The sequence below is a fragment of the Pelophylax lessonae genome (assembly GCF_965119305.1).
Source record: "Pelophylax lessonae genome assembly, chromosome: 10".
Classification (NCBI taxonomy): Eukaryota; Metazoa; Chordata; class Amphibia; order Anura; family Ranidae; genus Pelophylax; species Pelophylax lessonae.
Genome location: NC_138777.1, coordinates 223,073,579 through 223,098,381, shown reverse-complemented (window position 1 = coordinate 223,098,381; position 24,803 = coordinate 223,073,579). Strand labels below are relative to the sequence as shown.

The following is a 24,803-nucleotide window of genomic DNA, read 5'->3' as shown; positions in this document are numbered from 1 at the left end:
GAACACCAGCTTCTTGGATATTCCATTCCAAAACCATGGCCAATAATATGAAGTTGTCCCTGTTTGCATCTACAGCCTCCACTCTTCTTGAAAGGCCTTCCACAAGTATTTGTAGGGTGTCTGTAGGAATGAACAGGTAAGGGGGAAATCTGTATTGAAAAATACACCGTGGCACTTTCCCTGAATAGAGCTAAGTTATGAAAGAGGTCCCACCTTTCCTCCAATTGGAGTAGATGGTCGGAGGAAAGGTGGGGACCTCTTTCATAACTTAGCTCTATTCAGGGAAAGTGCCACGGTGTATTTTTCAATACAGATTTCCCCCTTACCTATTCATTCCTACAGACACCCTACAAATACTTGTGGAAGGCCTTTCAAGAAGAGTGGAGGCTGTAGGTGCAAACAGGGACAACTTCATATTATTGGTCATGGTTTTGGAATGGAATATCCAAGAAGCTGGTGTTCAGAACTTCACAAAATACTTGTGGAAGGCCTTTCAAGAAGAGTGGAGGCTATAAATGCAAACAGGGACAACTTCATATTATTGGCCATGGTTTTGGAATGGAATATCCAAGAAGCTGGTGTTCAGGACTATTCAGGGAAAGTGGTGTTCAGCTCTATTCAGGGAAAGTGCGGCAGTGTATTTTTCAATACAGATTTCCCCCTTACCTATTCATTCCTACAGACACCCTACAAATACCTGTGGAAGGTCTTTTAAGAAGAGTGGAGGCTGTAGATGCAAACAGGGACAACTTCATATTATTGGCCATGGTTTTGGAATGGAATATCCAAGAAGCTGGTGTTCAGAACTTTACAAAATACTTGTGGAAGGCCTTTCAAGAAGTTACTCTTCTTGAAAGGCCTTCCACAAGTATTTTGTGAAGGCTGTAGGCTGTAGGTGCAAACAGGGACAACTTCATATTATTGGCCATGGTTTTGGAATGGAATATCCAAGAAGCTGGTGTTCAAGACTATTCAGGGAAAGTGGTGTTCAGCTCTATTCAGGGAAAGGGCCGCGGTGTATTTTTCAATACAGATTTCCCCCTTACCTATTCATTCCTACAGACACCCTACAAATACTTGTGGAAGGCCTTTCAAGAAGAGTGGAGGCTGTAGGTGCAAACAGGGACAACTTCATATTATTGGCCATGGTTTTGGAATGGAATATCCAAGAAGCTGGTGTTCAGGACTTCCCAAAACGTTCTTTCCCAGAAGAATTGAGAGTTGGATGCAAAGGACAGAGGAAACACCATGCTACTGTCCACGATTTTAGAATGTGGTCCCCAACAAGCTCATATAGTGATGGTCAGGTTTTAACAAATTTTTGGACGTGTAGTGCATCCCTTTAAATGGTGGTGAATACTTAAGGATTAAATCTAGGATGTAATAAAAGAGGGCTTTATGGTTTTGAAAACCAGGGATTGTTCAGTGATACAATGATTTTTCTGCAGGGAGCTCGAAACTCTCTGCCTGTCCCATGAGACCTGGGGTGCCTGGTATCTCTGTCCGAGGAACTGACCATCTAAAAATGAGAAAAGCTGACAACTATGGAGGGAATAAAAGATGACAGTAGTAATAACAGATACAAGTAGGTGAATTTATGCAACAATGTATATGTAGAGCTAGTTAAAAGAAAAAAAAAAAAAACTAAGCTTTTTTTAAACAGGGCTTAGCTGGTGAAGAAAAAAAAAAAAGGTGAGGAAGAAATGAAAAAAGAAGAAAATCTATGTATTCTTCTGTGTGATTGAAAACCCTTTCTTCCCCCCTCTGGCCGAATACACGAATCTTTCAATTGAGGCCTCACAGTCAGAGCCTATTGAAGGAAACTTCCTGTGGATTGACTCACGCTGTAGAGTCACAAGCAATGGGCTGGCCAGCCAAAGTGAAGTGCAGACTATTAATAAAAAATAATTTCCTTATTTTTTCGGAAGTAAACCAACAGGCTTTCTGCTGTATTTCTCCTAGATGATTTTTTTTTTTTTTTTTTGTAGGTTTTAGATGCAAGGCAGAAAATGCAGATCTATCCCATAATTTGTTCTTATTCTGAAGTAGTAAATCTTGCTTTTAAGTCAGCAAAGGCCCCTCATTAGTCAGAGCGCTGCTACCCAAAATTCTGCATAAAAGCAGGATTTAAAGCTACTGGTAAATAGGCCTTTTCCTCAAACCATCAAAAGGGAGGTGTGACACGGAGGGCAGAGAGGCCACGTCAGATCTAAAATGCATTCAAGTGGATGGGGGAATGTGGAAAGTCTTGGGTGTAGTAGGCAGGGCCGGCCCTACCATGGGTCCCGCTGGGTCTATTGGAACCAGGTAGAACTTTGAGAGGGGCAGCAAATTGAAGACAAAGATTTTTTTCCCAGCAGTTTTGTGTGCCAACTGCCCCCCGGGCCACTCCACTGCCCTGTAAAAAAGGCTGCCCTGCTGCCCTCAACAAGCATACTCATAGTTGCCAGGTGAGGGTGCTCGCACACAGTCTAACACCGGCTGTTAAACACCTGAGCCCACCTGTGTGTGCTGCCAGAAGTGTGGTACCCACAGGAGACAGATAACAATGAAATCGGCTGTTCCTCTAGCGTTGTTCAGGCGCAGCTTGCCAGGCTTGCATTTCTATTGGGTAAAACTGGAAGAGGAGGTGCGGCTGGCCTGCTTCTGCTCTGGTGCATGCATGAGGCTAGTCACTAAAGACTGTGGGAGCACTGGGAGAAAACAACAGAGAGGTAATATAAGTTACCTTTCTATACCACCCCTATACTACCCTAACCTGCCCCTATACTGCCCTAGCCTGCACCTATACTGCACTAACCTGCCCCTATACTATCCTGGCCTGCCCCTATACTACCCTAGCTTGCCCCTATACTGCCCTAGCCTGCGCCTATACTGCACTAGCCTGCCCCTATACTACCCTACCTTGCCCCTTTACTGCCCTAGCCTGCCCCTATACTGCCCTAGCCTGCCCCTATACTGCCCTATCCCTTTGGCATATCATCCATGGGTGCAACATGTTCGCTGCACACAGGCCCTGAGGGGTGGGGAGGTCGGGGGGAGCACTGTGCTGACACACACTGCACCCATGGATGCCCTAGGGTGCCAAGATGGGTGAGTGGTAACATGGTGGTATGTCATATAATTTTGCATATAGACAAGGTGCTGTTGCATGTAAATCTCATTTCCTGATATATTTTATTTTAGTTTTAATTATCATGATACAAAATAATGGATGTGGGGCTCTTTGGTGGGCATGATTTTTTTTTTTTTTTGGAGGCGGGGGGCATTTCATTCTTGGACCCAGGCAGCACAATGTCTTGAGCCAGCCCTGGGAGTAGGGGGGAAGGATAGTGGACAGAGATAGAGGTTAAGAGAGACATACTGTACATCAGACTTAAGTCCTAAAGGCTGGAAAAGGGCAAATCAAAAAGCAAGGATACAGGAACATTCAGATCAGTAAGAGGGCATTGTCTTCCAGGCATATTTCCACCACTGTTCCCTCTACATATTGTGACTAGAGACATCAACCACTGGTAGTCAGTCTTGTGATTCAAAATAGCAAAAATGGCCAGCTCACCAAATGTTAATGACCTCAAGTCTTTACTGAGATCTTAGTTGTCATGATCCATCACCGCCATCTTAGGAAAGGGGACCACAGTGTTTCTAAAATGCAGGGTTGGACTGGGCCATTCTGATGCCCCGTAAAAAGGCTGCACCACTTCTGCTGCAGACGTGCTTAAAGGCTCCCTGGTGAAGAGGAGTAAAAAGTCCCCAACCGTGACCTACCGTGTGTGGGATGAGGACGAGGACAGAGCACAGGCCAATCCCCCCTGGCATGGATGGTGTACACCATGTCCAAGCAGAGGCCAATGTCATGCCCCACCGGAAGCTCTCCTCTTCCTACCAGCCCCAACTGAGCAGCCAAGGCTCCCCACTGCAGCCCCCGGCTGCCCCCTGTTGGCCAGTTTGGGAACCTGAAGTCAGTGCAGCAGACGCTGTCCAGCCTGACCCGCCCCGTGAGCAGAGAGTACCTGGAGCGGAGCTTCAGCCTGAAATGGGGGTCGGGAAGAGGCAGGGAAAAGGGAGAGTGGGAGAGAGCCGAGTCCCTGCACCTGTACCATGGGTTGTACTTGCCCCCTGGGCCAAAAGTTGCCTGTCAGCCCCTGCTAAAATGTTAGTGGTTTATATATTATCTTTTGCACAGGCTATGTTGTCATTACAACTAAAATCTCAGCTGCAACTTGAGGTCTTTAACGTTTGGTGTGTTGGCCATCTTTTGATACTTTAGGTTTTTACAGCATTTTGGTTGGCCAGGCATCCCCCCCAAGAAATTTAAAGGTTGAGTTACTAAAACTGGAGTGTGCAAAATCCGGGGCATCTCTACATAGAAATCAATCAGCTTTCAGGTTATTTTTGTCAAAGCTTAATTGAACAAGCTGAAGTTAGAAGCTGTTTTGCTACCACGCACAGCTGCACCAAATTTTGCACTCTCCAGTTTTAGTAAATCAACCCCTGTAGGTAAAAGTGTGGGATGGATTATTGTTCAGTCTTGCAATCCAGACACCCATGGCAAACATCACATTTGGGTTTGCATAAGAACGTTCTATAGTCTTTGTCACAGATGTAAAATACAGGCCTGTCTAACAACTGCCTCAGTCTGTGACTGGGCAACAGAGGAGAGGCAATACACTGAAAAAGTCAACACTCTGTTCCCTCCTCAACAAAGAAATCTTCTAGTCTTATATGGACAGAACTGTACAAAGCAATAGAGCCCTGACTGGTTGAGAGTTTTGTCCTTTCCTGGTACTATTAGTGTCAGGGGCATAACTACAGGGGTTGCAATTGCAACTGGGCCCCATGCTCCAGGGGGGTCTGTGTGGCTCCCCTGTACACCTGGATAGGAGGGGCAGCAGGGGGCAGCATGTAGAGAAATCACTGTCCTCCTTTTTCCTCCTGTAGCTGCAGGAGGAAAATGGAGGAGATTGGTTCCTCTGTATGCTGCCCCCGCCACTCCTCCTATCCAGTTCACTTGTGTTCTGCTGTCTCTGGGCCCCTGTGTGCTGCCCTGGTCCCCCCTCCCACTGTGGCACCCCCCCCTGCCCCCAACTTGCTCCCTTCCCTCCCCTGTCGGCTGCTGCAGGGGATGTGTCACAATAGAGAACCAGGAAGGGGTCGGTAAATATGCAATTTACCAGCTCCTTCCTTTTCTGAATGGACAGAGTCATAGTCAGTGACATTGTAAAAAAATAAAATAGAATGATAAAAAATAATACAACTAAAATAGCAAAAAATAAAAACTACTGACACCAGTGGGTGAACTTCCAGGATCGCAAAGGTCACACTTGCGACCAGGCCCTGGCATTCTACCACCGTAGGGAGGCCCCAAGATGGCAGGAAGGGGGCCCACTGCAGAACTTGTGAAAGGGTTCCACTGGGGGACCGTAATAAAGGGCCCACAACGAGAGTAAAGGGCTTCAGGATTAGTGGGAAGAGCCCCAGGCTTGAAGGGAAGGGCCCCGGCCAGAGGACCGGGGGGCCCTTCATGACTTCTTGCACCGGGGCCCTGAAGGTTCTATTTACGCCTCTGATTCATGTAGACCATGGTTTCTCAACCTGGGTTCCATGGAATTCTGGGGTTCATCCATCGGTTTCTTGGGATTCCTTGAACAATGAGCAATTTCTGCCTTTCAAGCTCTCACTGACACCATTGATTTTTTTAGCTATCTGTAAGGGGTAATTCTTCCCAATGAATACAAGTGTAAGAAACATTCTTCCCACTGACCATCACACTAATGTATCATAAGTTGTAGATGCAGTAATTTTTAGCAGGGGTTCCCTGGGACTGGAAAGTTATTTCAAGGGTTCCTCTGTGTTGCAAAGGTTAAAAAAGGCTGGTGTAGACTGAGCAGCTGCACCCCTGAAACTAACGGGCCCCATTACTGCTGTCCCCCAGACATGGGCATCCATTTCTAGTGATGAACAATCATATTGTCCAAATATGGCCATGTGGCTTGTGACGTGAGTCACTTTGGTTGGGGGGCTTGTGGAACCCAGATTGCTTTAGGGAGGTTGGGAGACTCCTTGTCCAGTTTCCCCAGTCCTTCCTATGTGTAAGTCACCCTGTGTCTATAAGGGGCACAGGGTGACCAAGAACCCCAGTCAGGCCGGCTCTGCACTAATCAGACTCTTTCTAGTGGGGTGGGGGTTTGTTGTTGTTGAATACCTGCATTCCATTGTTATATTGTTATTATGGGATGTGTATGTTGTGTGGATTGACTAAGGGGGAGGGGTTGTCCCAGAAGTGTTCATCTCCTTGTGCTTTGTGTTTGAATAAACAGTTTGATTCTGGTTGACTCCAAAACTTGTACTGTCGAGTTCTTGGGGTAACTATAGCCAGATTCACGGATCCCGTGTTCCAGAGCTTAGGAAGCAGGTTACTGGCGGAGATACCCAGTCGGTGGTGTCTGGATTCCGTCACATGGCTATATTTAGTCAATAATATCACCAACATTGCTTTGTTAGGTGCGGGTGTGGGGCAGAGATGATTGGGCCAGCGGCCTGCTATCATGTGATACCTTCTTGCAAGTTTGGGACAAACTGGAACCCGACAGGACCGAACCTTAGCTCAACATTATTAATTTTCAAGACAGATAATTATTCATGATGCTCTAAATGTGTCCCTAGTGTGTCAAATCCTGATGGTTTTCACTTTTGGAAATAAAAGTGTTACTTTGCCAGCAATAAAATAATCTGGAAACGTGATTTACTCAACTTTTTTTTTTTTTTCCTTTTGTAACAAAATGAACTTCATGGGGGGCCCATTTGCCGCGGCCCGACTAACGACTTTCAACCTGATAACAATGCAAATTACACGGGCGTCTACCTCTTCCAGCCCATCGAAAAGCAGTTAGAATGCGCGGAACGCTCACTTTGCAGTTATCAAGCGTAACCAACGCTAATCGTCCAGCAACCTAAACACACAAAAGAGACTGTGTAGGCTGCCGTGAAAAGGCAACTATACATATTCCAGAAATTCTTAAAATGTTTGTGTATTGTTGTTTGTCGAAAATCTTCACTATGAAACTGTGTTTTACTCTCCTAATTGCTCCGAGTCCGGCTGTATTATACCGTTGAGGAAAAGTGACGTTTTTCTACGGCGGCAGGAAAATTGCTGAACCGCAACATGTAATAACTGATAAAGTGGTTTAAAATAAGCGGGTATAGGAAAACAGGTGCGGGGTTCTGCTAAAGCGATCTGCGCCAACTGAGACTCTAAAACACTCTTATTCAAAGGACTTCAAACGGTCTGCAATTTGTTAAGTGAGATTCCCTGATGGACGGGCTTTATATGCAAATATATGCTTTTAAAAAAAAAAATCAAGCTGAGTTTCTAAGGATTTTGTTAAAAGCCAAAAACATCCCAAGTAGTTAATGGGAAAAAAAAAACTTTTGCATGTATATCGTAACACTGCAATACTCCAGGGGTATTAAAAGCCAATTTTTTTTTAGGTTTTAGATAGAGTCATTTTTGGTTGGGGAATATCATCCCCTGTATTTGTCCTGGAGGCTATTGTCACCAGGCGTGAAAGTTAGGGAAAATCCCAAATTTTGAATTCCAATTGGAAAACTTAGTAACAACTGTCTAATGCTGGTTGTACACTGAGCAAATTTTGTCTGGTTCTTGATAAACTGGCCAAAATTTGCTTCGAGGGCGGCCCTGCTGACCCCTTCCAGTTCTATAGCCTTCAACTGAAAAATCAAAACAGCTGGGCGGAAAATTGCCAGCTGAATAGCAGTTGTCAGGATGCACTGCACTGGAGATTTGTCCATCTGCACTGTACAGAGTCAATGAAGGAATCTATCAGTGTATGGCCGACTTAACCACTTAAGCCCTGGAAGATTTTACCCCCTTCCTAACCAGGGCCTATTTTGCGATTCGGCACTGCGCGAATTTAACGGACAATTGCGCGGTCGTGCAACACTGTACCCAAATGAAATTGATGTCCTTTTTTTCCCATAAATAGAGCTTTCTTTTGGTGGTATTTGATCACCTGTGCGATTTTTTGATCATGCGCTACAAACAAAAAAAGAGCAACAATTTTGCAAAAATAACAATATTTTTCACATTTTTTTATATGAAATTCCCCCAAAAAAATGTAAAAATCAAAACATTTTAACATTTTAGGCCAATTTGTTTTCTGCTACATATGTTTGGTAAAAAAAAATTGCAAAAAGCGTATTTTGATTGGTTTGCGCAAAAGTTATTGCGTTTACTAACTAAGGGAAAGATTTTTGTCATTTTTATTGTTTTTTTTTAACGAGTAATGGCGGCGATCTGTGATTTTTTTGCGGGACTGCGACATTGCGGCGGACAGATCGGACCCTTAACTGACATTTTTGACACTTTTGGGGGTACCAGTGACATTACTACAGTAATCAGTGCTATAAATATGCACTGTTACTGTAAAAATGACACTGGCAGGGAAGGGGTTAAATTAATTTGAGAAGGAGGGGCTAAGTGTGTCCCTAGGGGCGTTCTTCTTACTGTGATTGGATGTGGCTTTTCATGTAACAGCAGGACTGTATGATCTCTGCTGTTACACAGGGAAGAATGACAGGCGGCTTTGTTTACATTAGCCGCCTGCCTTCCTCCCGGTGTAACCGACGATCGCGAGTGACCGGCGGACACCGGGTCCACTGGTCACTCGCACGGGGGGGGGCGTCCATGAGCAAGCGGGAGCGCGCTCGCTCCCTAGAGCCTCACAGGCTAGCGACGTAGCCCTACGTCACTTTGCCTGTGAGGGGCTGACTGCCGACGTAAATCGTCGTTAGGCAGTCGGCAAGTGTGAGGGCATTTCCCTTATTATAGAGATATTTCAACTTCATGTTTTGCCTTCATGTTTTGTCCTCCATCTCCTCATTAATGGCAGGAACAGTGCACTAGCGTTCGTAATGGTATCAGTAGGAGGAATGATGCCCAATCATCGGTATCAGTGGGAGGAATAGTGACCCACTAGCAAACCCAGGTACCATGTCCTGGTGTCAGCTGCAGTGAAGAGTTCCAGGGACCACTAAGGAGCCCTGGTGAAGATTTCATGCCCTAGTAGAGCCTGGGTCACCTGCCAGCGGGTATCGTAACAGCAACATGCATCAGAAGCAAAATATTGTTAACAGCAGCCACCCAACTGTGATGTGCATGGGGCATCAAAATATGGGTGTAGAGATAGTACAGCCTCCCGAAATGTATCTTGAACAGAGGTAGCAAGATATTTTGCTTTCCTTCTTCAAAGCAACTGAAAATCAAATCACTAAAATTTGAAGAGGTCCATCACTTGCAATAGGGCACTAGCAAAAAATGAAGGATCCATGGAATGCAGTAGTATTATAGGGGAGGCACCCAGTATGAAAGATAGGTGTAGCGTGGTGTGGTGGGCGGCAAACACACAGAGTCCAAGATAAGCAATAGTAGTACATTGTAGAAAGTTCCAACTAAATGCAACCAGGCGTGACGGGTAGGCACATAGGGGCACAGTTGGGGTCTCCAAACTTCATAAACAAAGGGCTAGTTTCCTGCCTTTTAGACTGGCCTTTTAGGGGCTGGATTGTGGCCAATGGGAGTAGAAAATGCCCCAGCATCGATGGGAGTCCACAATGTCTAAAGGCTTGGTGGTCAGTGGGATTTAAAAAAATGTGGTCGGTAGGAGGAGGAATAATGTCCCATCATTGGTATTAGTGCCAGGAACAAAGAAAACAAACAGAAGGTGCCTCTAAGTGCAGACAATAAAATACTGCACTATACAATATTAATATAAAATAAACCAAGCTCATCTTAGGATGTGGCAAGGAAACCAGTGACAGGTGGTCCCAGGGGTGTTCCAATGTGCAGCTTGATGGTGGAGATCCCAACTGACCAGCAAAGGAGAAAGAACCAGGAAGGACGGCCGTGCTGCCGGGACCAGTGTGGAACACAAATGCCAGGATGCAATGTCAAAGGGGTGGCGCCCTTGGCATTTGTGTTCCACCCCAGCTCCTGGCAGCATGGCCGTCCTTCCTGATTCTTTCTCCTGCGGCCCACCCTCTGCTGGTTGGTTGGGATCTCCACCATCAAACTGCACATTGGACCACCCCTGGGACCACCTGTCACTGGATTCCTTGTCACATCCTATGATGAGCCCAGTTTATTTTATGGTAGTAAATGCATTTTTATCCTTTGGCAATAAAAGTATTTTGTTTTCTGCACTTAGAGGCGCCTTCTTTTTGTTTTCTTTGTAGCAGAGTTTGCTTCCCTCTTGAAGTTGCTGCCCTAGTGCTGCTGAGACACCTGCTTGCCTGTTCTGTATCCAACCCATTGTGGGCATCGTCTCTGGCCAGAATCCACTATCAAGAGCACCCTCCATCTCCTCATCAGTGGCAGGAACAGTACACCAGCGTTGGTAATGATATAAGTGGGAGGAATGATGCCCCATCATTGAAATCAGTGGGAGGAATAGTGTCCCACTATTGGACTATAGCCTCTTACAAACAGTAACAGCGATCTGAAGTCTTGAATGATGCCGGCAGTATCTGTTAGGGTTGCACCAATGCCAATACTGAGTACCTGTACAAGTACTTATGCAAATGCTCCCAATACCAAAACTGATACCTTTGTGGTGCGATTTAAGCTCATACAGAATTAATGGGCTCAAATTTCACTGCAAAGAATTGCATGCAAGTTGAACAGAAATGCGGTGCGATTCCTGTCCAAATCCCATGCGGACCGGTTTACCGCACAGCTCCCGTGTGACTATGAGCCTGAGTTTACACCAGAGCAGTCAGGAAAACGCCCTGCATGACGGGTTCCACCATCTCTGTCTCCCAATCCCACTGTGGACATCACCGGCTGCAGCTTGGGCTCCTCCTGCCTCTCCCATGGCTTTCTCCCCCTAGCCTCCAGCAGCTTTCTGGACCCCTCCATCAACCCCCCCCCCCCCCCAGTCCAGCTGTACTACTGTAGATTGCAGATCCCCTGATTTCAGACAACCAAGAGCTGCTTCACAGGGAGGGGGTCCATTGGATGGCTAGCGGCTGGGGGGGGGGGGATAGAGGCAGGAGGAGCCCATGCCGCAGATGTTCGCAGTGGGATCGTGAGCTGGAGATGGTGGAACCTGTCATGCAGGGAGGTTTCCCGCACCTCTCCTGTGTGAACTCAGTCTCAAAGTCACTATGACAAGCCAGAAGCTGTGCAGGAAACTGTATGTGATGCACACAGGAATCACACCGCATTCCTGTTCAAATCGCATGCAATTCTTGTGATTTGAGCCTTTTAATTTTGTATGGGCTTAAATCGCACTGCAAAAGTAACAGTACTCGGTATCGGCAAGTATTGGTCAAAAGTATCGGTACTCGTACTTGCTGGTAAAAAACGGTATCAGTGCATCCCTAGTGTCTGCAATGAGGAGCTGGAATGTGATCAAGCCTGTCCATACCCGATGGGGAGGCTTCCTGAAGTGGAAATCGACGTAGTCCCTGTACTGACCCTACACCTCTCCCTACGGCTACACCTGTCCCTACTCTAATCACTCACAAAATGCGGGCCAAGGCAAAGGGCCTGTGTCTTAAATAGACACTGCCCTGGCCCAAGATGGCTGCTAAGGTCATGGGAGCATTCCTGTTCAAATCGCATGAAATTCTTGTGATTTGATCCTATTCATTTTGTATGGGCTTAAATCGCACTGCAAAAGTATCAGTACTCGGTATCGGCAAGTATTGATCAAAAGTATCGGTACTCATACTTGCCGGTAAAAAAAACGGTATCAGTTCATCCCTAGTATCTGCAATGAGGAGCGGGAATGGGATCAGGCCTGTCCATACCCAAAGGGGAGACTTCTTGAAGTGGAGACTGACGTAGTCCCTGCACTGACCCTACACCTCTGCCTACAGCTACACCTGTCCCTACTCTAGTCACTCACAAAATGCGTGCCAAGGCAAGGGGCCTGTGTCTTAAATAGTCACTGACCTGGCCCAAGATGGCCGCTAAGGTCATGGGAGCACCAGCTTTCTATCAGGCAGCTGTTCCCCTGACTGCAGGAAGTCATAGCGGAGCTGGCTTCCTTCCCCTCTTGCATTGCCACTTTAGTTGAGCGCCATCTACAGTGGGGAGTCTAGACTGCATCTACCTACAAGTGGGCGTGTTCCCGGCTTGCCAGTGTCCAATCACCTAAGGGTACGAGCTTATAACCCAGGGTCTATGAATGCTTTGCTTGTGTCCTGTACGATTAGATTATCATATCCTTTATAATACCACCTGATCCCACCATGGTGGTCCTTCTTCAGACTCTTCCTGTTTTGGGGTGACAACTGTCTCCCAAATACGTGCTTGAATTGTCACCCTGTCCCATGCACCCCCCTGTTGGAGACTATAAGCATCGCATAATGTACTAGCATGGATGGTCCATCAGGAAGCCGGTTTAGAGCAAAGTAGGAAGTGGAGGAGATAAGCAGCACTGAGATGTAAAAAAAGCATAAATAATAATAATAAATAATAAATAAATAAAAAATAAATAAATAAAAAAATAATAAATAAATAAATAAAATAAAAAAGAAAAGCATAACAAAGGGAAAATCAGTATTTAAAAAAAAAAAGAAAAAAAAGGTAATGGTATATAATACACAGTGCGTAATATCATTTAGGTATATAAGGTCTGACAGTCTATCGCGTTATGGAAGAGAGAAATGTGAGCCCGTGCCAATTAATTAATGAGGCCCCACACCCAAAGCAACCCTTCCCAAATGGCAGCGACAATACCCGCTCGCAGAGTCGTGTCGATCTCAGGCAAACAGGAAACAGCGTGGACAATATTCCATATCACAGAATGAAAAGCTGCATATGGTACTCAGCAATAACAGCTGAGCTCTTAAAAAAAAAAAAGAAAAAAAAAAAAAAACACCCCGCTGCTTTGCATTTAACTAAACCTGATAGCAAGCAATACCATGAGCAGCTCCGCCATGTAAAATATTGTTTTTACTACAAAATCCTGTTTATTATCCTCTGAAATCACAGGCTGCCAATCCAAACACTCGGTGTGATAACACCGCACTAAAAAAAAAAAAAAAAAAAAAAAGATATAGATATATATATAAAAGGAACTTTTTTTTTTTTCTTCCTTTCATTCTTTTTTTTTTTTTTTTTTTACGGGAACAAGCCATGATGTGTTTACAATAATAACATGTTTATGAAATAAAATATTCCATGCATTTAAAAATGAGATTATAGTGTATGTAAGTATACAAAAGGCCGGAATAAAAAAAAAAAAAAAAAAAAAAAACAGGCGGTAGATTTTCACTGTCTGTATTAACTGGATATCTTATGAGTCGAGATGGATGAAAAAAATAAAAGTAAATAAATAAAAATAAATAAAAGAAAATAAAAAATAAAATTAAGCAGGACTTTATAGCTTGTTAGCGTAATGTGTAGGAAGGTTTATGTTCTTTGGATACGCATATTTTTAATTTACATCGGATGCCTAAAAACGCCACGTTTTTAGGTATTTGGGTGTTTGTTGTTTTTATTTTCTTATCCAATCTAAATGCAGAAACTTGCGCTGCATATAGATCAGTAAAAAAAAAAAAAAAGCATCACTGGTCATTATTTTTTTTTTTACGCATGTAGGGACATGTGCCACACGCTCGATAAAAAAAAAAAAAAATAAAACTAGGGGAATTTTTACGCATGTGTATGAGTACGCGTGTGCACAAACCCTTGGTGTAAAAAAAAAAAAAAAATATATATATATATATATATATATATATTTTTTTTTTTTATATAAATTTAATTAACCTTAATCTCACATAGGCTTCAACATAATATTCTTATTTTTTTTTTTTAAAGTTGTTTTCAATATTTATTTATTTTTATCTCTATTTTGCACAGACACTTTCTACGATGTGCTGACAACTCTTTGAATTGCGCTCCTGTGTTGTCACTCTATCACATGCAGCACTGGTGGAGGCTACCTGCACATTGCACAGGCATGGCCTGCTGGTGTCCCCATCTGGGAGCTGATCCAGAAAAATGTTTAGCAGCTGATGTTGAAAATGTAATTTGCATATATATTTTGCTTTCCCTGGCTCCTCCCTCTTTCCTTATAAACATGCTAATGATATTTAAAAAATTATACTATTATTAAAAATAAATAATAATAAATAAATATATTTAAAAATAATATTAATAAAATCTTTCCATTTTCTTGACATATCTCTTTTTAGGCTTAGTGATCTCATCCCTGGGTCTCAGTGCTTCTCTCTGCAATGCAGGCAGATGATGATTGGTGGGAGGGGCTATACAAAGCTTCCTGAAAAGATCACAGCACCCTGCCTCAGTACTCCTCTCCAGAGCCCTCTTTAAGGCAGTGCAAAAGGGGCAGCTGCCCCTGGCACAATCATTGTTGAGGGGCCCAAAGCAGTTGCCCCTTGTGCCCGTGCTGCCCAGGGTTGCCAACAGTATAGCACTTCCACCAAAAGACACTGGCGGCGTTGGGCAGGCGCCACGGAAGGAGCAGTCGGCTGTATTTGCCGATATTGTTCCTCTAGTCCTGGCTGCAGCGCTGTCACGGTGAGTGATCTGCCCTCTGCCTTTCCACGCACTTCCACTGGGGGCACTGCCCTGAGCCCACACTGACATGCCTGACTGGCACCTGCCTGCTGTTGAGGAGGTGGGGAGAGCGGGACAGGGCTCAACTTAGCTTAGGTGAGATCCACATACAGGGCACACACCGGGCGGGAACCTTAACACCTACACTGCCGGGAGCACAGTGTTCCTGTACTACTGTCAGTGCACTCTGTACTGATTTACTATCCCAGGGGCTTTCCATTCTAATATCACCCTACAATAGGAGGGATACCTGGACAGGAAGTTACAGACCCTCTATGGAGGAGCCCCCTGACTGGAGGTAGCAACCTCCCTATGGAGGGGCCCCTGGACTGGAGATAGCAGCCTCCCTATGGAGGGGCCCCTGGACTGGAGGTAGCAGTCTCTCTCGATGAAAGGGCCCCTGAACTGAACTGGAGGTGGCAGACCCTCTATGAAGGGGCCCCTGTACTGGATGTAGCAGCTCCCCTATGCAGGGGCCCTTGGACTGGAGGTAGCAGTCTCTCTCTATGGAGGGGCCCTTGGACTGGAGGTAGCAGTCTCTCTCTATGGAGGGGCCCCTGAACTGGAGGTAGCAGACCCTCTGGGGCACCTGTAATGGATGTAACAGCTCCCCTATGCAGGGGCCATTGGACTGGAGTTAGCAGTCTCTCTCTATGGAGGGGCCCTTGGACTGGGGGTATCAGTGTCTCTCTATGGAGGAGCCCCTGAATTGGATGTAGCAGACCCTCCATGGAGGGGCCCCTGGACCGGAGGTAGCAGCCTCCCTATGGAGGGGCCCCTGCACTGTATGTAGCAGTTTCCCTATGGAGGGGCCCTTGGACTGGAATTTACAGACCCTCCATGGAGGGCCCCCTTGACTGGAGGTAGCAGTCTCTCTCCATTGAGGGGCCCCTGGACTGGAAGTTACAGACCCTCCATGGAGGGCCCCCTTGACTGGAGGTAGCAGTCTCTCTCCATTGAGGGGCCCCTGGACTGGAGGTAGCAACCTCCCTAAGGAGGGGCCCTTAGACTGGAGGTCCCTCAGCACAGAAATCTCATGGATGCATATGCTCAACATAGGCAGCATGCAGTTATAGAGCCATTCTGTCTGTCATTCCTTGACTGTCATGCCGGTCCTCTTCCTTCCTGTTAAAAGGGAATTGGCTGGGCGGGAAGGGGTTAAACAGTAGTACCAATTTTGTTTCCCCCCCGTTGATCACTCAGCAGTGTCTACATTGTATCATTCTGCTCTACTTCACCCAGATGTGTCATTCATCAGCCACCACGCTGGTCCTCTTCCTTTAATACCCCAACACAGAACAAGTAGGCAGATAGGTAGGCAAATACGGAATTCTGACTTTACTTTAAGTACCAAGACCAGAGGATGGGCATAACAGAAGACCAGGCAGCCTTGTTCACTATGCTTGGAGCTGGCTGTCAGCACAGAAACCTCATGGATGCACATGAGTTACACAGCATGCGCTTAAAGAGCCATTCTGTTGGTCATTTGTTGGCTGTCATGCCAGTCATCTTCCTTCCTGTTAAAAGGAACCTGGCAGGGCAGGAAGGGGTTAAACAGCAGCCCAGAAAAAGTAGGCAGATAGGGACTTCTGCCTTTAATGTTCCTGATCTGCCTATCGGTCCCAGGTTAGTGACTCAAAGTACCAAGGCCAGAGGATGGGCATGCGATTAAAGAGCCATTATGTTAGTCATTTGTTGGCTGCCATGCCGGTCCTCTTCCTTCGTGGCTGGGCGGGAAGGGGTTAAACAGCAGTGCCAATGTTTTTTCTTTTGATCGCTCAGCAGTGTCTACATTGTATCATTCCACTCTACTTCGTCCAGATGTGTCATTCATCCGTCACCATGCTGGTCCTCTTCCTTTAATACCCCAACCCAGAACAAGTAGGCAGATAGGGACTTCTGACTTTACTTTAAGGAACCAAGACCAGAGGATGGGCATAACAGAAGACCAGGCAGCTTTGGTCACCATGGCTGGAGCGCACTCTCCGCACAGAAACCTCATGGATGCACATGCGATACATGGCATGCGGTAAAGAGCCATTCTGTTGGTCATTTGTTGGCTGTCATGCCGATCCTCTTCCTTCCTGTTAAAAGGGAACTGGCTGGGCGAGAAGGGGTTAAACAGCAGTGCCAATTTTGTTTCCCCCATTGAATACTGCACAGTGTCTACATTGTATCATTTCACTCTACTTCGTCCAGATGTGTCATTCATCAGCCATAATGCTGGTCCTCTTCCTTTAATACCCCCAACCCAGAACAAGTAGGCAAATAGGGACTTCTGACTTTACTTTGAGGAACCAAGACCAGAGGACGGGCATAGCAGAAGACCAGGCAGCCTCGTTCACCATGCCTGGAGCGCACTCTTCGCACAGAAACCTCATGGATGCACATGCGTTACACGGCATGCGCTTAAAGAGTCATTCTGTTGGTCATCTGTTGGCCGTCATGCCGGTCCTCTTCCTTCCTGACTGGGCGGGAAGGGGTTAAACAGCAGTGCCAATTGTATCCCCCCCCCCCCCCCCCGTTGATCGCTCAGCAGTGTCTACCACTGTATCATTCCGCTCTAAAACCCCCGATCTGGCATTAGAAAAACGTTTCGCTTTTAAGTCAGGCGACACATTGCGAGTCACATGACCTCCCACGCCTGACCCCCTCCTCCCCGTCAAAACTGCATACCGTACCAAGGCCCCGTTGCAAAGTTTTTGGCTCTCACAACAAGGAGCAGCTGGGCCAAGCTACCAGGGAATGATAATGACCTCAGAAATCTGCTGTTAGCTCTACAACAATAGGGTGTTCAGTCTAGTGGAAAATTGCGTTCATCAGCTAGCTCTGCTCAGTTACTAATTGACATTGCCAAATATTTTAAGAACAATTGGAATGCACAAGAAAAAAAATGAAGATCTTAATCCTCCAGTTTAATTTTTTTTTTTTTTTGTAATTTTTTTTTTTTTTTCTCCAGTCTGCTCCAAAGTCTATCATCCAACCCCAACCAAAGCTGACATTTAAAGCTGAAGCCTTCAGTCTTGCACAGTTGTACCAGGCGGCTCCTCTCCTGGACTGAAACGGCTTACTCTGATTTCACTGCACACTGTGAGCTTCTCACAATGTGCATTGGAAGCTGCAGCAAGTCTGATGGAGCCCCGCCTCTTTTCCTGGCTGGAGGATTGTCATCATCTGGAGGAGGAGGAGCAGAACAACTAGCGCTTTCCTCCCTGGCCCGCCCCTTTCATTCATTGGATATCAGTTCTTTCAATCCTGGAGGCTTATTGTCACATGTGGGCGTTACCTGGGGTGGTCCACATGCAAATTCAGTCTGCCACTCCTCCAGACTGACACCCGACAGCAGGGGTGTCAAACTCAATTTCATTGCGGGCCGCATCAGCATTATGGTTGCTCTCAAAGGGCCGGTTATATCTGTAGGATTAGATGTCCAGAGCCCTCCACGACCCCCTTACACCCTTACATGAGATGTCAAGAGCCCCCCCCCCACCATCAGAAGTCAAGAGTCACCCACCCTTCCTTCCATCACAATGCACCCCCTTACCTTGTGCTGCTACCAGGAAAAAGAAGCGGGTGGATCTGGGAAGGAGTGCAGGGTCTGGAGGAGAACCTGAGGAGGGCTGGAGTCAGCTTCCAGAGTCTGCTGAATGCTGAGACCAGGGGAGGCAGAGGCAAGATGGTGTTGCGGGCTGCACAGAGAGGTGCAGGATCTCTTGGAGGAGTTCTGCCCTCCTTTTTGATGCGGACTCCTGAGAAGGGGGTTGGGCAAAGACGAGCCTTTCTTCAGCTGCACAGAGGAGTGCAGGATCTGGCAAAGGAGTTCTGTCCTCTCTGCTGCCGACTACAGAGACAAGGGGGGTGCCGCAGCGGCAGGAGAGGTGTGAGGGGGGTCGCATTCGGCCGCGGGCCTTGTGTTTGACACCTGTGCCCAACAGCATTTTAATATTTGCATAACTCCTCCCACTGCACAGAAAATGTTCAAACATGGCCCTCCAGCTGTTCAGGAACTACAATTCCCATGAGGCATTGTAAATCTCTGACATTTACAGACATGACTAGGCATGATGGGAATTGTAGTTCCTGAACAAATGGAGGGCCGTAGTTTGGACATAGCTGTGGGGTCCATTTATAAAGATAATTAACCACTTCCCGACCAGCCCGCCGCAGATATACGGTGGCAGGTCGGCAGGATCCCACAAAGTGCTGTACCCATACGGCGCTTCGCGGGAGCAATCGTGGGGGCGCGCGTGCGCCCATTCGCCAGCAGGGAAGCTGATCTGCAGGGCCGACGACCGCGATTGCCGCTGGGCACCCGCGATCGCTCCCCGTGGAGACAGAACGGCGGTCTGCTGTTGTAAACATGGCGGACGGCTTCTCTGTTAGCAATCAACACAGGGATCCTGTGTTCCTCCTATTTAGGAACACAGGTCCCTGTGTTCATTCCATAAGCCCATCCCCCTCACAGTTAGAAAGCACCCCCTAGGGACACATTTAACCCTTTGATCGCCCCTGAGTTAACCCCTTCCCTGCCAGTGTCATTAGTACAGTGACAGTGCATATTATTAGCACTGATTACTGTAGTAATGTCACTGGTCCCCCCAAAAGTGTAAAAAATGTCAGTTAGGGGTCCGATCTGTCCGATCTGCAATGTTGCAGTCCAGCTAAAAAACGCAGATCGCCGCCATTACTAGTAAAAAATAGATAAAAATGACATAAATCTTTCCCCTAGATCTTCAAAAAGATGTGACAGAAAATTGCAACTTCAAAAAACTTGCCATGACTCTTAATAAATACCTTGGACTGTCGATTTTCCAAAAAGGGGTTATTTTGGTTATTTATTTGGATACATCATTTTGAAACTTTTTCCACCTTTAATGTGACCTATAAACTGTACAACTCAGTTGAACAACAAACTGAAATCTTTTAGGTGGGGGGGGGGGAGTAAAAATAAAAAACTAAAATAATATGGTTGCATAAGTGCGCACACCCTTAAATTAATACTTTGATGAAGCACCTTTTGATGTTATTACAGCACTCAGTATTTTTGGGTATGAGTCTCTCAGCATGGCACATCTTGACTTGGCAATATTTGCCCACTCTTCTTTGCAAAAACACTCCAAATCTGTCAGATTGTGAAGGCATCTCCTGTGCACAGCCCTCTTCAGATCACCCCACAGATTTTCAATGGGATTCAGGTCTGGGCTCTGGCTGGGCCATTCCAAAACGTTAATCTTCTTCTGGTGAAGCCATTCCCTTTGTTGATTTGGATGAATGCTTTGGGTCGTTGTCATGCTGAAAGATGAAGTTCCTCTTCATGTTCAGCTTTCTAGCAGAAGCCTGGAGGTTTTGTGCCAATATTGACTGTTGAGGTCAGTCACATGAGGGCATCCCCGTTGGCTCAGTTAGCTGTAGGGGAGACATTCCCCACACTGTAGCTGCACGCAACAAAGGGGTGGGGATGCTTGTGACATCAATGACCTAATATGGTCTCATGGCCATATTAGGACAAGGTCATGGGCCTAATGCAGGTGGGGGATAGAGGATCACTGGGCCAGCAATTTGAAGTGAACCCAGCTCAGAGCAAACCCAAACTTATCCTTGGTCACCACCTCGACCTTTGGAGCTTGGGGAAGAAGGGGAATCAGTGGCTCAGTGAGCTTTGGGAAAAAAATTCCCCAACCTGTAGCTGCACATGGCAAGGGGGGCGGGATGCTCGTGCTCATTGGCTTAATGTAGCCTCATCGCCGTATTAGGACAAGACCATGGTATGCATGCAGATTCTGGCTGGAGGATCCCCCACCTGCAGTTTATTGGGCCAGCAATTATGAGAGAACCCAACTTAGCACGAACCCAAGCTCATCCCTGGTCACCTCCCCCCAGCCTTTGAAGCATGGAGAAAACAAGGCATATTTTGTGAAGTTTGTAGGTTTGCTATTATGGTTTTTTAAGCTAAGACTTTATATATACTTTAACCACTTTACCACCGGAGGATTTTGCAGTCTTACGTCCAGGCCACTTTTTGTGATTCGGCACTGTGCGACTTTAACTGACAATTGCGCAGTCATGCAACGCCGTACCCAAACAAAATTTACGTCCTTTTTTCCCACAAAGAGAGCTTTCTTTTGGTGGTATTTGATCACCTGTGCGATTTTCATTTTTTGCTATATTAATTAAAAAAAGCGACAATTTTGAAAAAATAACAATATTTTTCTACTTTGACAGTTAAAAAATATCCAATATATTAAATTTTTGTCAGATATTTAGGCCAAAATGTATTTAGCTACATGTCTTTGACAAAAAAATTCCCAATGAGCGTATTTTTAACCGCTTTATGACCGGAATGTTTTACCCCATTCCTGACCAGGTCATATTTTGCGATTCGGCACTGCGTTACTTTAACGGACAATTGCGTGGTTGTGCAATCCTGTATCCAAATTAAATTTATGTCCTTCTTTTCCCCACAAATAGAGATTTCTTTTGGTGGTATTTGATCACCTGTGCGATTTTTACTTTTTGCGCTATAAACAAAAAAAGAGCGACAATTTTGAAAAAATAACAATATTTTTCACATTTTTTTATATGAAATTCCCCCCCCCCAAAAATGTAAAAATCAAAATTTTTTATCATTTTAGGCCAATTTGTTTTCTGCTACATATTTTTGGTAAAAAAAATCGCAATAAGCGTATTTTGATTGCTTTGTGCAAAAGTTATTGCGTTTATTAACTAAGGGAAAGATTTCTGTCATTTTTGGTGTTTTTTTTTTAACGAGTAATGGCGGCGATCTGCGATTTTTTTTGCAGGACTGCGACATTGCGGCAGACAGATCGGACCCTTGAATTACATTTTTGACACTTTTGGGGTTACCAGTGACATTACTACAGTAATCAGTGCTATATATATGCACTGTTACTGTAAAAATGACACTGGCAGGGAAGGGGTTAATTTTTATTGGAGAGGGAGGGGTTAATGTATGCCTGGTGCTTACTAACGTGTGTGGGGGGAGGTGACTGAGTGACACAGGGACAGATCGCAGGTTCAGCTATGCTGAACCCTGCAATCTGACCCTGCCTGTCACTTAGGAGATCCGCCCGCTTTGTTTACACAAGCGGGCGGATTTCCACACTAGATCCCCGACGATCGGGGAAGAGCGGCGGTGATTACCGCCGCTCCTCTCCTGGCCCGACTCCCGCTGCAACTGAATACAGCGGGAGCGAGCCTCCGGCGGCGCGCGCGCGCCGCCGAGGGAGGGGAATGTCTGGTGACGTAGGTCTACGTCGCCAGACAATAACGAACCCCTTTGCCGCAGTACAGTCAACGTGACTGGTCGGCAAGTGGTTAAGTCACCACCTGCCTAGATGCATCTACTCCACCATGACAAAAAGACCCATACCACTCTAATTTCAGACATGACCCATCCCCTACTGGTTCCCAGTCTAGTTACATATAAATAAGTGACTTCAAGTGATTGCATCCCTATTGGCTCAGTGAGTTGTGGGTGAGAGATTCCCCAACCTGTAGCTGCATGTAACAAAGGGGTGCTCCTGACATCATTGACCTATGACCTCATGACCATATTAGGACAAGGCAATGAACCTAATAGAGCCATGTGGCCATATTAGGTCAATGATCTCACAAGCTTCCTATATTGTATACCTGCAAGTGCAGGATGGAGGATCCCCCACCTGTGGCTCATTGAGCCACCAATTCAGAGCAACCTCTGCTCAGAGCAAACTCAAGCTCATCCCTGACCACCACCCCCAGTCTTTGGAGTTTGGGAAAGAATGGGGACCTAAAGATCCTAAAAAGACAGAAGGTTTTAGAATGTTTGAAGATTTGCTATTATGGTTTTTCAAGCTAAGACTTTACCCGTACTTTAAGTCACCACCTGCATAGATGCATCTACATAACACTTTAATTTCGGACATGACCCTCCCCTACTGGTTCCCAGTCTAGTTACATATAAATAAGTGGGCCCACCTCCCCCTCTATGCTTTCATCCCCCTTTCACAGAGAATTACATCAGGTAACAAAGGCTTTGGCTGTCCCTCATTATGAGACCCACTTCAGAGGTAATTTCGAGAGCTGTTGTCAAATGTGAAATCTACTATGAATTTAGCCTTACTGAGAGCTCTACTTAAGTTAAAAAAAAAAAAAAAGAATTCCTTGCTCTGAATTTTTTTAGACATAGTTTCTCAGGCCCCTTCTGACCTGTTTTTCTAAAGCAAGTGATACAAACGGCATGTTATAAAGATGCATTTGAAGGGACCGGGGAGGATTTGGTTGGTGTTTAGTAGTTCCTGAGTTTAGGCTAAATATGTTTTATTGTGCCCCGTAATGAAGGCACTAGATTATGCACTTTAAAAAGGCGCAGTCCTAGCATAAAGGAGGCAGCTTTGTGAAATTAGTCGTTAAGGCCAAATTTATATGCGAAGGGGAAAAGCACAGAGGATCATCAATATTTACTAGGAAATATGAAGATATTGGTGGCGTGGGGCGCTGGAGCTGTGACCGGCAAAATTAACAAGGCCCAGTACTGCACTAAGGCCATAAAATATTATGAGCTGGCGGACCATTCTTTTGGTTTAAACAAAGCTGAAAGTTTGCAAACTTTTTGTACTTTGTTTTGAGCAAATCGAGGATGTTTCTAAAACTTATGGGGGCTTCATCGGGACAGGTAGGCTGTTGGATTCACCACCATTGAGGGATGATGGCTATTACCAGTTCAGCTATCACACCTATACACACTAAAGGACCAGAACAATTTTTTATTCCTGATATGGGCCTATTGATTTGGCAAAAAATTTGTTGTTACTTCAAATTAAAAAGTAATAAATATAAGCATGAGCTGGGTTCGGTCCGAAAAAAAAAAAAAAAAGGAAACAAATGAGAAATATAAAATCATTTGTAGCACCTTCCTAGAGTAGTGTAGGTTGTTAGCTACATTTAGTTGGCTCCCCTGTAATCAGTGGAGCTGGGGTGGATTGTTCAGGGCTGCTCAGTGTCTCACAGGCTGCTGCTCTAAATACTCCCATATTCTAGAGCACAGATGTCAAACACAAGGCCCGCGGGCCAAATGTGGCCCCCCAGGCCATTTCATATGGCCCTTGCACCTCTCCTGCAGCACCCCCCCCCCTGTCTTTGCCCCCACCTTGTCTCTGTAGTCGGCAGCAGAGAGGACCAAACTCCTTTCTTTGCCAGATCCTGCACTCCTCTGTACAGGTGCAGAAAGGCTCATCTTTGCCCACCCCCCCCCCCTTCTCAGCAGTTCGTAGCAGAGAGGAGGGCAGAACTCCTCCTACAGATCCTGCACCTCTCTGTGCAGCCGCAACACCACCTTGCCTCTGCCTCCCTTGGTCTCAGCATTCAGCAGACTCCAGCCCTTCTCTGGGTCTCCTCCAGACCCTGCCCCTCTTCCCAGATCCACCCGCATCTTCTTCATGGCAGCAGCACAAGTGGCTGCATTGTGATGTAAGGAAGGGTGGGTGACTTTTGACTTCTGATGGTGGAGGGGGGGGGGGGGCTCTTGACATCTCCCATGTAAGGGTGTAAGGGGGCATGGGGTGCTCTGGACATCTAATCATACAGATATAACTGGCCCTTCGATGGCAACCATAATGCTGATGCGGCCCGCAATGAAATTGAGTAGGACACCCCTGTTCTAGAGGATTCGAGAACTATAGTGGGAAGAAGAATGGAGTAAGCAGCCTGAACATTTATGCAACATCCGCGAATCACTGGAGAGGTGTGAACAGTAGGAGGTTGGAGAGCCCATAAATAGTCTGAGCCTGAGGCAGGGGTAGAGAATTCCTGGGTCCAGCCCTGCTTGAGGAGACCCCTGTGCAAGGGCTCTGCCCCTGGGGCAGGAATTCAAAAGGTGGTACTAAGAAGACATCCAAGTTCTAGCTGGGGGGGCTATTTACAAGCTTCTGAAATCAAGTTGGGTCTGGAGAAGCTCACTGGAGAAAACCAGGAGGAAGTTGGGGGGAAGAAAGTCCAGCTGTCCTATGGCGGCGTGAGCTTGCATCTCCCTCACTGAGAAGAGCCTGATAGATATCGGAGGGAGGCAACCAATGATCCTGTGGCTGTTTGAGTAGATGATGGCTAGTGACTGTGTGTAGCTTTTTGTTCTCTTCGAGAAGTCATAGTCACCATCAACATAGAGATTCTATGGGACATTTGTGTACACTTCAAC

At 46.0% G+C, this 24,803-nt stretch overlaps 1 protein-coding gene across 5 annotated transcripts in view; it reads right to left on the bottom strand.

Moving 5' to 3' along the window:
• The window catches only part of ZNF536 (zinc finger protein 536), a 628,548-nt gene that overhangs the window by 139,957 nt on the left and 463,788 nt on the right, over window positions 1-24,803 (bottom strand). The window lies entirely within an intron of this gene.